Consider the following 14,161-nt stretch of genomic DNA (forward strand, 5'->3'; position numbering starts at 1 on the left):
CACTGAATCAGTAAAGGCATTTTAAAATATTAACTTTATTTTAAATTAATTTTATTTTAAATCTTGTTCTCAAATGTAGTTACAAAAAAGTATCTAAATATGTACATATACTGTGTGATGTAATGGTCACCAGTGATTACAGCCAAGCCATTAACACAATCCTTGGTATAAAGAAAACTAGCTGCACATTGCTAGCTGTGCTATAGAAGCTGTTATGATCCCATAATTTAGTGCTCAGTGAAACAAAAGCCAAGAAAATGAAGATAAAATAAATCGTTGCTTATGCTCGGCCTGTCCATCCTCCCGAGTTTGTGTGGTCTCATCTTTTTAGCCTCTGCTTCACATTAGCAAACATGGCACATCCTCTGCAAATTGGCAGTTGGTTTTTGCCCACATCCGACAGTCTTGTGCACAGGGAAAAGCTTCCGTGGGATTTTAAGGGGTGGGGTGCGGGAGCTGGGACGAGGGGGGAGGATCGACGGGCCACAAATGGGTGTTTGTCAGTGCTTGGAATCTAAAATGCGGTTTGTAGCGTCCCTCTTGGGCCTCTTTGTCAAAACAGGGAGGGGGGAATCATTCGCTTTATTAAAGTCCCATTGGCACTTGTAAAGTACTTATCTAGATACACTGCCACAGCTATTCCCACTTAATACTGTGTGGCGTGTCTAGACTAGCATACACCGAGGCCTTCTCTCTCCATTAACCTTGTCGAGAGCACTTAGATGTATTTACCTAATTTACAGCTGGATTGTAAATTTTTCCCTCTCTCTGCGCTAACCTTTTCACTGTATTAATGTTCCTTGTTGATTTTCGTTCGCATTAAACTGCTGCCGGGTGGTTTTTGCGGCCATGTACGCTTTGATCCGTAAATTTAATTACCCCCCCAAAAAAGGCGCACATGTGTTTGTGCGTGCGTGCGCGCGTGTGCTGCCACGTTTATTTGCTTGCACATGTGTCTGCGTCTGTCAGGGCATGCGTGTTAAGAAGGTGATTGATGATTCCTGGCAGAGGCTCTTTCAAGGTGCCTGCTACGATGTGGTGTGATTGGATGAAAACAGAATTATTAGAGGGCTCTCTCTCTCTTGCAGCCAGACTGGCTCATCATCCAGCAGCAGCTCCAGCAGCAGCAGCAGGGCTGGTGGCAGACGCAGAGCAGGGAGGCAGCACTGCCATTTCTCACAAAGAGACACAGAGAGAAAGAGAGGGAGAGAGGAAGAGAGGGAGAGAGAATGTTGAACTCCTGCCAAATGTTTTTGTGGCAGGCTGTTGCTAGGAAATCTGGGTCCTTAGGCAAATCATTGCACAAAGACCAATAACAAAGGCGAGTAGAAGGAATGGCTAAACGCATTTCAGGCAAACCTTTTTGTTTTGCTTTTTTCTTTGAATGCCATCGCCCTTTGCAGTGATGTGTGCAGTTATTTCCTACCATGATGACTGTAAGCATCAGAAATGGTAAAAAGCGAAGATGAGTGACTCTAATTGGTCTAGGTGATTTGTGCATGCTGCCCCAGTTAGTCTCTCCCCCTCCTCCCCTCGTTGGCCTTCTGTGGACACCTTCCTCACCCCCTCCTCCTCCTCTCCCTTTGCGCCCTCTTCCTCTCTCCTCTAGTCTCCCAGACACACATACATTTTACTGTTAAACACTCCCAGCATGCAAGCACACATTCTGCAGCATACCACTGGCTTGTTTTTCTTACTACTGAGCGCATTGCCCTGTAATTTGATCTCCACCGCTTGATGCATCCTCCATGATGCCACTTTGAATTAACCTATGTCTGCACCAGCTCTCCTTGGCCCCCTGCTAATAAAATGGTCTCTTCTAACTTACTCAGATTAATTTAAAAAAAAAAAAAAAAAGGAAAAAAAGAGGCCCTCTGTCTCATGGCCGTGTACAATGTAACTAACAGAAAGAGAGCAGAGAAACAAGACAATTGACTGTGAAAAGGCCTGTTAATGACTGGGCACAGATGGCCAGAAAATAACCCAAGGATAGACGCAGGAGACGCTCGCCCCTGCCAACTGGCCTGGTACACCAAATTCAACCAATGAGGCACAAGCTGCAGAGCTGTTAGGTCACAGATCTGATCACAGCTGCTCCTTTCCAATCTATCCTACGAGCTCAGTCCTCGTTAGCCACGCCTAAAAATAAAAAAAGAAATTAAAAAGAGCATGATGAGGTCTTGTGGCACAAGATATCCCAATATTAAAATGCCAAAACATTTCTCGTCTGGATCACTAAGCTCTGTCCAGTTGCAATCAGCACGGCTATTACGCACCCAGGATGTGAAGTCGAGCATATTAAGCTTGGCATCCTGTTTGTGACTCCTATTTTGAAGAATACAAGGAAGTAGATTCTGAACTCTGGATACTACTTCCTGCGTAGTGTCCAGACCGTGCAGTAACGCAACCGTCTTTTTTGTGGTGTTAATAGAGACTTTGCCTCACCCAAAGCGCTCAAAGGTAGTTTCCTTTATGGGCTTGCAGACAGTACACAGCTGCTCCAAATCTTCTAAATTGTCATTTTACGAGCACAAATGCAATTGTACACAATTTTATTGAGATTTTGTGATACAGCAGCAAGAATTGTGATGTGGAAAGAAAGTGATGACATGGTTTTCAAAACTTATCACAAATAAAAACATGAAAATGTGGCATTGACTTGTATTTACCCAGAAATTACATGTTCCATTATAACTTGTGGAACAAGACATTTCTCAAATCAATATGGGTAAAGTTTTGGAAGATTGTTTCACTTATAACTAATACATGATCATCATTATTAAGAAATTATTGACTTTAAACATGCTGCTGTGTCTTTCTGAAAAGTTACTTGTCAGTTAGTTTTGTCTTGAAGCATGCTAAGATATTTGCATCAGAAAGTAGACCAAAGCATTAGTCATCAGGAAAACTGGTCAGAGTTTATATGAAGGCTGGTGTAGCTAAAAACAAAAAAAGAAAATGTGGCTGCAAAAGACTAGAAACTTCAAGCAGCACAATTACGCAAACAATGTCCAACTCAAAATCCAGTTGAGAGATGCCATCTGTCCAATCAGACTTAACTTTATCTGTTTTACGAAGAGAAATGGAGACAAGTTTTAGTTGGAAATGTGCAGAGCTGGTAGATCAGACCCCAAAAGAGTTTAGCCTCATGACCAAATCTCGTGGATTGTCTCATGGGCTGGGTTTATTGCTACAACCCTACTAAAAAAAGGAGCTTTTTTTTAATGTTTGTTTTTCAAGGCACCAATGCTAGTTGAACCAGAATGCCTCACACTGTTAACACTAGTACACTGTATACAGCATTAATTGCTGGTTGTATTCCTGCCCTCACTGCAGGGGAAAGCTGAGTTCAGCTTCAGTCACTGAAGCATAATATGCAAGAGAGAAAAAAAAAAAAAAAGAAGGCAAAGGCAGGAAAGAAAAGCGCAGCTCTGGCACCACAAGCTGCACGTCAGCCTGCTTACACCCGAGAGTGGCACACACACGCACGCACACACTGTTAGTCCACCTCACTAGTCTCCTTCAGTTTGCAGCCAAAAAAGCAGAGAAAGGTTTTCCACACACACATCTGACACCTCATCAGCCAGCCGAAGGGCTGATCAGCACAGAGGTGACTGCGGCTGCGTTTGTGTCCAACTATGAGGACCACACTGTCCTCCCGCTGACCTTCAGACTGTCTTCCACTGTCCTTCTGCTCTCCATCCTTCCACTGTTCTTTATATCTCTATCCCCCTCTTCCCTGTCTCATTCCTCATTTTCTCTTCTTTCTTTCTTTCTTTCTTTTCCTCTCTGTACTGCACCACTCTGCGCTGCCCCTGTCCTTCCACACAGCCAGGGAGAGATCACGAGGCAAAATGCAGACATGGGAGAGGAAGAAAGGGAGGGAGGATGGAGAAGTGGAAGGGTTAGAGAAGAAGAAGGGGGGGAAAAAAACTGGCAGGCTTCCTCTTTGTCTGCAGGCGATCAGTTACAGTCTTGGTTGCCGATGAAATTTAATCCCCACCGCATTTACATGCCAAGTTTGACTTCTGGCAAGTCTTATTAAATAGATTTGTAAATCATTTCATCTTGATTAGAATCTGTTCTCGTGGGATCAAATTTTTTTTTTCTCTTGTTGTTGTTTTCATTTGCTTGTCTTTTTGTTACGTCTATCTCTACCGGTGCTAAAAAATGTAAAAGCCAATCCTCACTTCATTTTGTCCCTCCGGTGAGTGTAAGCAGTAGGTTTTAAGGGGACAAAGAGCAACGGGAGCCAAATCCCGTCTGTCACCGGCCAAGCCCACTGTGTCAGCATGTCTCTCATCTCCAGAGGTCATGTCGGCAGCCGGGCGACTGCTCTGATGTGCCTTCGTCTTATTAGGCTGACACCACATACTCTTTTGCATGGAACAATGTCATTTCAAATTGTGCCTAATCAGATGGGATTTTGTAATTGCCAACAAACATCTTACGAATATGAATTCATTATTGTTCAATTACAAGTCGACTGGATCATATTCGTCTGCTTATTTATTTTTCTCTCCCTCCTCCCGATGGCCTGGGCCAATTATAGGATTTCAATCTTGAGGCAATCAAGTGATAAGGGGGAGGTGTTTGGTGTTTGCTGTCACTATATAATTCTCTCCAATGTTAAACATGCATCTGGGAGGGCTGCATTTGTCAGAAGGCTGTGCTTGGAGGTGCACCTGCCTAATTGAGTGGTAATGAGCTGTCAGGAGTGTGGGCTCGGTGATTGGCTGCTGGCAGGGAGTCCCGTGCCAGTGGGGATGTATAGGTTGGCCCGGCCCTGCTGGAGAACCAGCCAGCTTTACGGTCCGGCAGGCCTGAGTGGGCGGAGAGTGGTGAGTTAGGGTGGAGAGGCCAGTGACGCCGGCTGTGAAGACATCCTGTGGCTCTCACTCAACCGTGGGATTTATTTAGGTCGTTTATGATTATCCTTTCTTCAGATTTCGTCTCACTTTTCTTGTCAGAGTTGTATAATTGTTTTTTTTGTGTGTGTGTGTGTTTTACATAATGTATATGTAAAACACAGCTATTTCTTCTTATCTTTTTTTTTCTTTTTTTTAAACACAAAAGGCAATTTTCTCTTTAACTGTGGCAAAGCCAGAATCTGCAATCAAGGTAATCAACATAATTGCAAAAATGTTTTTTTTTTTTTTGTTGTTTTGTTTTGTTTTTTACTGTTCTGGCACCAACATATCGAAGCAGCCGGCTCTGCACGTGGCTGGTCTCCATGGACACTGATCAATAAAATCCTACTTCTGTTAAGGCACACACAATGCAGGGAGGCATTTCAAATTCTGAAAAGGAAAAACAATGGATCAACAAATCTCTGTTTGAAAAAGACCAAAAAGAAGTTGATTAAAAATAGGGGGCGGGAATCAAAACCTGCCTCGAGCAATTATTTCGGTGAGAGGCGGGTACATCTGTAAAAAAAAAAAAAAATAAAGCTGAAACTGAGCTGGACCCTCCAACATGATCGTGACCCAAAAATATACTAGTAAATCCAACAAAACCTGGTTGAGGTGTAAGAAATGGAACATCCTAAATGGTCAAGTCAAAGCCCAGATCTTTATTTCACTTAAAAACTTTGGGGATTTCACTGGCTTTTAAAGAGAAAGGGTGTTATTTTAATATGTTTTATTTAGGAAGTACAACAATGTTGATTTTTGATGTTTACCTATAAACAAATTACTTTCTTTCCCCAGAGATAAATAAAAACAGAACATACATAAGTGGAAGCGTTTTAGTTTCTACAAGTCTTGTTCAGGGATGAGGAAACAATGGAGTGGGAGATTGATAGGAGGATTGATTCGATGTTTGCAGTGATATCATGAAATATAGTGATGTATTGTAAATACTTGAAGATTACACTGGAAAAATCCTGCAAGCATTGATGGCTACAAGATGGCAGTAATCCTGTTGGAACTGAAGCATTGAAGAACTGGCTAACACAGAATAATAATTTAACTCTGGCCCAGTCAGATTTGAATTTATTAGGGGAAATGAAGATTAAAGAGATGGCAAAGAGGATGTCCAACCTCAAAGATCTGAATGGGAGAGAGGTTTTTGGCTCTTCTAGCATTTTTTCAGCTGTTTTTAGGCAGCTCATGTGACGGCCTGATCAACCTGTTTTGGTTTGGAGCTCAGGAAAAACTGCCATGTAGACCAGACTGCTCTTAAAGATTTATCCTTCCATGACCATTGAAATGCAGACAGAAAACTAGTGATGCTCATACAGATGGCTCAGCAATTAATAGCACGTAGAAATCAATGTCATTTTTGGTTAGCTCATATTTTTGTCATGAAAAGTTCCAGCAGGTTATATTTTTACATTACAAATGCCTTCATGTAGCTTCTCTTAATCATCGAGCAGAAACTCTCAGCTAAGGGGAACTGACGGGCTTGCCAATAGCCTCTCAAAACTCAGCCATGAGAAGAGCAAATGTTTGCCACCTGAAACAACCCAAACTCATGAGGCTAATTCACGTTGAATGACTGTTACATTGTTTCACTTTGGCTTTGGATGATTGCTTTTGTTGGCAGTAGTGGGGTTTTTTGCAACCAAAGTACATTTGTTGTACGGGAAGTGCGCAGCCACGGTCAAAAGTTTACCGTACAATGGGTGCGTATTACCAGCCTATAACATGAGTGGCTGCCGGTTGAGAAAGGGTAAAGGAGGGCCAATGTAAACTCCTGTGTGAGGCCAAACTGAATCCTCTTATTGTGAATACGTGAATGAGTTACTTTGACTGCGTTTCTGGTGTGCAGTGGCAACAGTTGAGTTTGTTTTCATTGCATTTGGCGCAGGAAATCGCAGTTGGAGGTGTCTAAATCTTACATATACCATCATGCGGCGTGAGATACGTTCAGGAAAGATTCATGTGCCTTGAATAAGAGCTTGATCTGCATCAGCACTGTCTTATGAAGGCAGTTTATTTGCTCAAGATCAGCATAAACATTGTGAATTTTAGAAGAACAAGAAAGTTTGGGATTGTTTACAAAAAGAAAGTCAAAGTTCGTCTCACTTGGTTATTCTGGAGAATAACTTCTCATCGTACTCAACAAGATCTATTTTAGTCCATAATGATTTGATATTGTTAGGTTTTTTGCCGGAGTTGTTTATTTAAATACAAAGTTGGCAGGGCTTGCGCTGAAATTGTTTTGGAAAGCTTTATTTACAATTAATTATTGGAGCGTTTTTGGACCACGGAGGGTTCCCAGGCCCATATTGCTTAAGCAGCATTCACAGACTTTTCCTTCTACACCCACATTTACCTTGTAAAAAACGTTTTTCTTCTGCGGCGAGGTGGAAAAAACACCATGTTCTTTCACCCCCAGATTACTATGTGCGTCTGCACCACCAGCAACAACAGCTCTGTTTTCTGCTGGATGAAATAGTTCTGACTTAATGATATTTCTGCTTGCCATCACCTTGTCGCCTCTCTCCCTCTGCTTCAAAGCCCCGCGGCATATGTGGGCCTCGTTATTCATGAGACCAAGTTGTAAAACACTGAATAATGTTTCAGTGCTACAGTGGGAGTTTGTGGCCATTTGTGTGAGTTCCACAGCTTAATTGAATAGCCTGAGTAATTATTTGTCAAGTAATGCCGAGCAGAAAATAAATAGCCACTTTGCGGCTGTGAATTGTGCCTGATAGCCATGTGTTGATACTCTCACCAGGGAGAGGAAAAACCTGCTCTACTGGCTAAGTATCTGATTAAGATTCACATGATGGAACCGCAGACGCTTTAGGATAGCATGTCTCCTGGGCAAAGATGGTGAGCAGAGTTAAGTGTCAGACAGTGTTACATTATCACATGAAGCCATGGCTTCATAAATACTGCTGGAATATTCGTGTCATAAATGATCCGTACCTCTCGGGTCATGTTAACCAAATTTCCAAGGTGTCCGGCAAAGACTAGCTACTCAATAGAAGATGCAGTGGCAGACAGATGTTTTCATACCTCTTGAGCATTTTCTGCTTCTGTCACATTGCAACAAACTTAAATATATATATTTTTAATAGATGCATAATTTTTATAATGGTTTCCATGTTAATTCAAGCAAGCGATTAGTGGAGTGGCTCCTGGAATCAGCTCCAGTCTGAACTCAAGATGTCAGAATTGATTTCATTGGATTTATTTCGAGCGGTTCTTATAAACAGGCAACAAGAAAATATTAAACAGTGTCACTGCTTTTAAATTGTTTTCTATTGTTTTACACTTGTGCATATGTATTAATTAGTTCTATTTTGTAACCAGGTTGCGCTGTATTACAGACTTCTGCCCAGGTCCCTCTTGAAAATGAGATCTAGATCTCAACGGGGTTTATCTGGTTATATAAAATAAATTTTAAAAACCTGAAAAGAGGTGACATATATTTGTATTCAAATCTCCAAATTCCTTCTCTAATTAGTATTTCAGTCTTTGTCCAGACCTTTCTCCATGCTGGAGGGCTGTGTCCTGGTGGGTTTGAAGTTGTGTTTTGATGTTCAAAGTTTTGCTTAATGATTTATAGCCTAACTTTCCTGGAGCTTTTCCTCAACTTTTTTGCTGTATTCTTGGGTCTTTATGAAGCTGGTTGTTCACTAATGTTCTCTAACAAACCTCTTAGGCCTTTGCAGAACAGCTGGATTAACATTATTTACCCTTTATTTTATTTCCAGGTGTAAGAGTAAAGACAGCTGAAATAAATGCTATCTTTTTGTCGTTTTTTGTTGACGTAACCATGTATTGCACAAGTTATTGTTGGTCTGTGTCACAAAATCCCTATAAAACTGACTGACGTCTGTTCTAATGTCACTGAATGTGAGAAAGTTGAAGGGGTATAGATACTATTTATCTTCCTGACATTTTTAATTGGTTGTTGCTGTCATTTAGGCAAATATACTTCTGAATATTTAAATTCTTGCAACACAATTTAAAGCTTTTAAAATGTGTTACATTTAAGCAGTCATATTAATATTTTGTACTCACCTGTGATTCTTTAGATTCACATACTGAGGCCAAGTTCAGAGTCAGCTCTTGTCAAACTGTAGTTCTCTACTAGAAAAAAGTGGATCGCTTTCTCCTACTCTGGGTCAGTCTCAGAGCAGCTTTAGTATCTTTCTTTCTTGTTCCCGTGTGATAGTAGCATGATGGTAGGATGAAGCAGGAAATGCATTACTTGTCGGCAGTAATGCATCGTTGTTTCAATCTGTTGCAGTGAAGAAAAAGCTGAGCCTTGATTTACCAAAAGGCAGACCCAGAACTCACTAGCAGGACTGTATGCTCCTCTTGGTCTGAGAATGACAGAAAGTTTCTCCAGAAGGAGTTTCAGAGCATCATAAAGGGTTTGAGTGTTGTGTTTTCCCTGCCAGAGCTGTTACCCCTGAGACTTGACCTTTAATAAGTGAACAAACAACACCATGAAAGCCAAGGAACACAGCAGAGAGGTCAGGAATATAATTTACAGTGCAGGTAGGTTATAAAACATCATTCCTAGCAAACTTGAGGAAGAAGGTGCTCTGGTCAGGTGAGGCCAAATTTAAACTTTTCACTTAAATTCAAATTGTTATGCGTAGGGCAGCTAATGTTACCCCTTAACCTGAATACAGCTCTTTCCAGTGTGAATCATGGTAGCTGAATAATACTCTGGGGATATTTTTTTTTTAAAGAGGGAAGGTGAAGCTGGCTAATCAGTGGAAACTTGAATGAAGCTACATACTGGACAATCCCAAAGGAAAACCTGTTAAAGGCTGAAAAATACCTGAAACTGCAATGGAGCTTTACCTTCCAGCTGGACAGCAACCTCAGATGTACAACCAGAGCTACAACGGAGGATTATTATTATATTTATGTGAAAGGCCTAGTCAAAGTCAATTAGAATTTAGTTGCATTGCTTCAAAACTGATGTTCCCACATCCTAATAAGCCATCTTGAGCTATTGCAAAAAGAGAAATGGGCAAAACCTTTGCTCTCTGCGTTAAAGGGACAGCGATATGTACTTTCCAGGCACATAGAGCCATTTTGAAGCACAATTAAGAAACTATATTACCTTCAGTTGTTATAAAAATGCTATATTTATCAAACATGACTTAAATTTAAACTGACTTTTTAAATTGACACCTTGAAATTGGCCTCTTTGTCTTGAAGAAGCTCCTTCTCTTTGCTGCCCTCTTCTCCTCCTTTTTGCCGTTTAGGGGTGCTGGACTGAGAAATAGTTTGTATGATGAGCTCAGCAGATGCACAGTTCCAATAGGGGTTTGCTGCTGTCGCTAGTCTGAAGGAGCTGAGCGTGGGAGGTCTGATGGAGAGATACTTTGTGAGGCGGACGTTCGGCTGTAGACAACAGCGACAAGGAGCAGCTGCGGGAAAAGGGGGCAAGCATTTAGGTACCCTCGATTCAAGAATTCCTCAAAAGATGCATGAAAAAATCAAAGCAACACTGTTTTTGATGATGGAATAACATTATAGCATAATATAAAGCTCAAAAAGGTTGATTTTACATATTACTGCCCTTTTAATAGTTGTAATCCAAGAGACTTGCAGCTGTAATTATATACCCCTTAATTTCAAAATGCAGTCAAACTGCCAAAATGTCAAATGGTTGTGACTCCAGAGACTTGTAATAAGGTCTTGTGCCTGGGCAAACCATTTATCCATTTGAATGGATTTGGTCTTGGTTTTTACAGCTATGTGCTAAATTTTCTTCAAGTACTTTTTAAAGTCTTTATGAGCTCCAGCATTGAACAAAGTACTGGTTTGTTTTTATTAAGCATGTCTGTAGTGAGCACATGCAATGGAGTGGTCTTTGTTTTTCCATGCATGGTCCCAGTTAAACATGCTCTACCACTTTGACCTTATCTATTGTTTCTCAAGTGTATATTGTAAGCAGCTTTGGAGGCTTTATAAAGACTTAGCCGACAGGGCTGCCGTTTCTCTGGTGGAACATTTGGACCTCTGGCAAGTGTCAGATTTTCAGCTGCACATTAAATCTCTTAACCCAGTTCTTCCTCTCCCCTCCCTTTCTTCTCAGTGTCCCTCTTTTCTCCCCCTCTCTCTGTCTCTCTCTCTTCCTGCCATGCTAACAAGCTGGCTGTGATTTATTTTTCATGTGTGGCATTGCTAGACTCCACTATTTTTTCCTCCTCTCTTTTATTTCTTGAGCCTCTAAAGTCTTGTGCCAGCGGTTAGCCTGGTGCCCAGCCCCTGAGGGGGAGCGGGCACGGTGGAAATGTAGCCAGAGCAGCTGCACATCACCCCGGCTGGGCAAAGTCCTCCAGATGCGCCGTCTTTGGCCTCCCAGATACGCTTTGATTAGCACGTCCATCATTATTGGCCAGCTTGAATGTCATGTGCCGCAAGCCCAGTTGTCTAACGCCTCTGGCCGGCCAATGGGGACCGCTCCCTGCAATTACAGCTATGGCCGCTTGTTCCAGTTCGGAGGCGAGGCCAGCAAGAGCGCTAAAGTGCCAAACGATCGTCGTTCTCTGTAAATAAAAAGCAGACATCTTCCCTTTTTGATGTTCTTTATGTGCGTGCTTTATTTTCAGATGCTGTGGCGCAATCACATTTGAAAGCGTTTTGCGCTCTGAACATAGCAAGAATGGTGGAGGGGTCTGGGGGGGACCAATCAAAACAATAACTGTGGTTCCTTTTGACAAAGCCCTTGGCTCACAGTTGTCAGAGGATGTAAGCTGACTCATCCACACAAGAAGGGCATGTATCCCTGGGAGCGAGGGGCAAAATGCTATGATGAATCCTCCCCTCTGTGCTTGCTGCTCTCCAGTGAGCCTGCTTGGATTAATTACATGACTAGTAGCCGGTTTAGTCCCATTATTTTTTTCTTCTTCTCCATCTTATAAATAGTTTTGCTCACTTGCTTTGCCCAGATTGTATTCTGCTCAGGACTTTTCAGCTTTGCTCAGTGGAAATAAGAATGCATTGATTATTTTCCATCTCGCAAATATCCCACCAGCTGAGGAATAACATGCCTTCCCCCTAATTGGTTTGTTTATCTTGAGCAACAGACTCTGGGTTTGTTTGGACTCTGGCTGGCATCCACTCTCTGCACCGCTCCTCAGCATGATTACTCACCTTGGGAGGAGGCTGCCGTGGCAAGGTTGATGTTCCCCACGCAGACATCAGGCTGTCATTCTCGCCGCTTATGTGACATCATTTGCCAAGACAGATTTGTTACAGGAGAAATAAATTCAGGCCTAAACAGGGATTGATTTAAGGACAGGCTTGCAAGTAGGGAGGGGGAAATAAAAAAAGTCTACAGGAGGGATGGGGGCTCAGAGACACATTTCACCACTCAGAGGGCCCGGGCCAGATCCAAATAAGCTGCCAACAGAAAGATAAATTCTGGCTTCATGTATAATTGATAAACTGTATGTTCTAGGTGTCAGCTTTAAAGAGGGAGCTAGGACTATATCAGGAAGCTATTTTTCCCTCTCTGAGGCAAGCATCATTTTTATTTTGTCCTCCCCCGTTCTTTGGCTTATCTCCTCGGTTCAGAAAGCCCCGTTGAAAATGATCGCTTTGCTTTGAAGGCGACAGTTTAGGAAGTGCGGCATTAAGAGCACATCCTGTTCCCGTGCCTATTAGGAGAGCAGGAATAGGGCAGATAGCCATCTGCAGAAAGTTGACTGAACATCCCGAGTTATCAGGATTAGCCATCTCACTCTTGACACCTCACACATTAATATTAGCTATGGGAGAGTCTATCCTGCTGAAAGCAGCATAAAAGGATTAATGCAGCTCTTATCCTTTTGGAAATAATGCTCTTTATTGAGCGGATCTGACACTGCAGAGGCTAATGATGACATTGAATGGAGCCAGAATAAGTAATGGTGTATCATCCCATGTCATGCAGGCAGAAAAGTCGCTATTTGCATTCCAACAGCTCAAACCATATTGATTGTGCTGACGGCTTTCGCTTGTTTTTTCTGTGCAGCGGTGTGAGGAGTGTTACTCAATCATCAGCGTCCTGTAGATAATGGCGGTCCACTCCCGGTGGGCCCAATGACACGCTTCGTTCATCATTATACAGCATGCAGCGGCGTCACCTCTCAGCTCTTCGGGTGGCAGCAATCCCAGTGCTTTCTAAAAGTTTTCACGCCCATTGGACTTTTCCACATTTTTCTCATCTTACAGCTATAAAATTTACTGTGTTGCATTAGCATTTTATGTTGCTGACCCAACACGAAGCAACCCGTGAGGCAAATCATAGATTGTTTCTCATTTGAAATGGTCTTAAAAAAAACATGGTGTGCATTTTTACTGTGATTACCTAAGTAAATTCCAGGCCAAATATCAGCATTCAAAATTTACCTCACTTGTAAATAAGTTAATCTGTGTGTAATTCTACTCCAATGTAAAATCCAGCTGATCTGTGAAGGTCTCAGAGGTCAGTAGAGAATAAAAAGCATCATGAAGACCAATGAACACAACTGTTTAGTTAGTTTTGTTCCTTTTTTGAGGATATTTGAAGGCTATCATACAGAAATCTAGAACAACAAAAGGAGACAGTTTAAGAGACCAAGTTCAAGATAATGTCAAGGTAGTCAGCTTAAACTCTGACAATTGTACCTACAGCAAAAAGGTAAAATTGTCATTTTACTTTTTTTACAGGTTCCAAAAGTCCTTGGAACTTGTAAAAAATAGATTAGTAGATGATCAGAGATAAAACTGTTGAAAAGTTCAAGGCAGGGTTGGATAGTAAAACATCAAAAAATCACTTTCTATGTTTTACTTCAGAGTTGATTGGATGATGGATGGAGCAAAATACAAAACAATCCTGGAAGAAAAAAATGCAAAAAGGCTTAAGTCTGGGGCGAATGTTCACCTTCCAGCAGAAAAATGGCAATAAACATACAACTAGAGCTACAATGAAATGGTTTAAATCAAAACATAATCACATGTTGGTGTGTTATTGATGTTCACAGACTGTTCAGTCTGACTGAGCTTGAGCTGACACTAAAAGGCAAAACATTCAGTTTTTAGATGTGTAAAGCTGATAGAGATGGATCCAAAAAACTTAATTCTGCAGCAGAATGTAGTCCCAAAGGTTCCTGAACAAAAATGCAATCCACACATTTTAATTTGTAAAAAATGCTACAAACCATGCATCACATTCTCTTTACAATTATGGACTGCTTTGTGGTTTTAATGTG

General features: G+C 41.7%; 1 protein-coding gene across 2 annotated transcripts in view; it reads left to right on the forward strand.

Moving 5' to 3' along the window:
* adkb (adenosine kinase b) overlaps positions 1 to 14,161 on the forward strand; it is a 172,978-nt gene that overhangs the window by 80,749 nt on the left and 78,068 nt on the right. The gene's annotated exons all lie outside the window — the stretch shown is intronic.

Source organism: Poeciliopsis prolifica, unplaced genomic scaffold (genome assembly GCF_027474105.1).
Source record: "Poeciliopsis prolifica strain line A6 unplaced genomic scaffold, Auburn_PproV2 SCAFFOLD018, whole genome shotgun sequence".
Taxonomy (NCBI): Eukaryota; Metazoa; Chordata; class Actinopteri; order Cyprinodontiformes; family Poeciliidae; genus Poeciliopsis; species Poeciliopsis prolifica.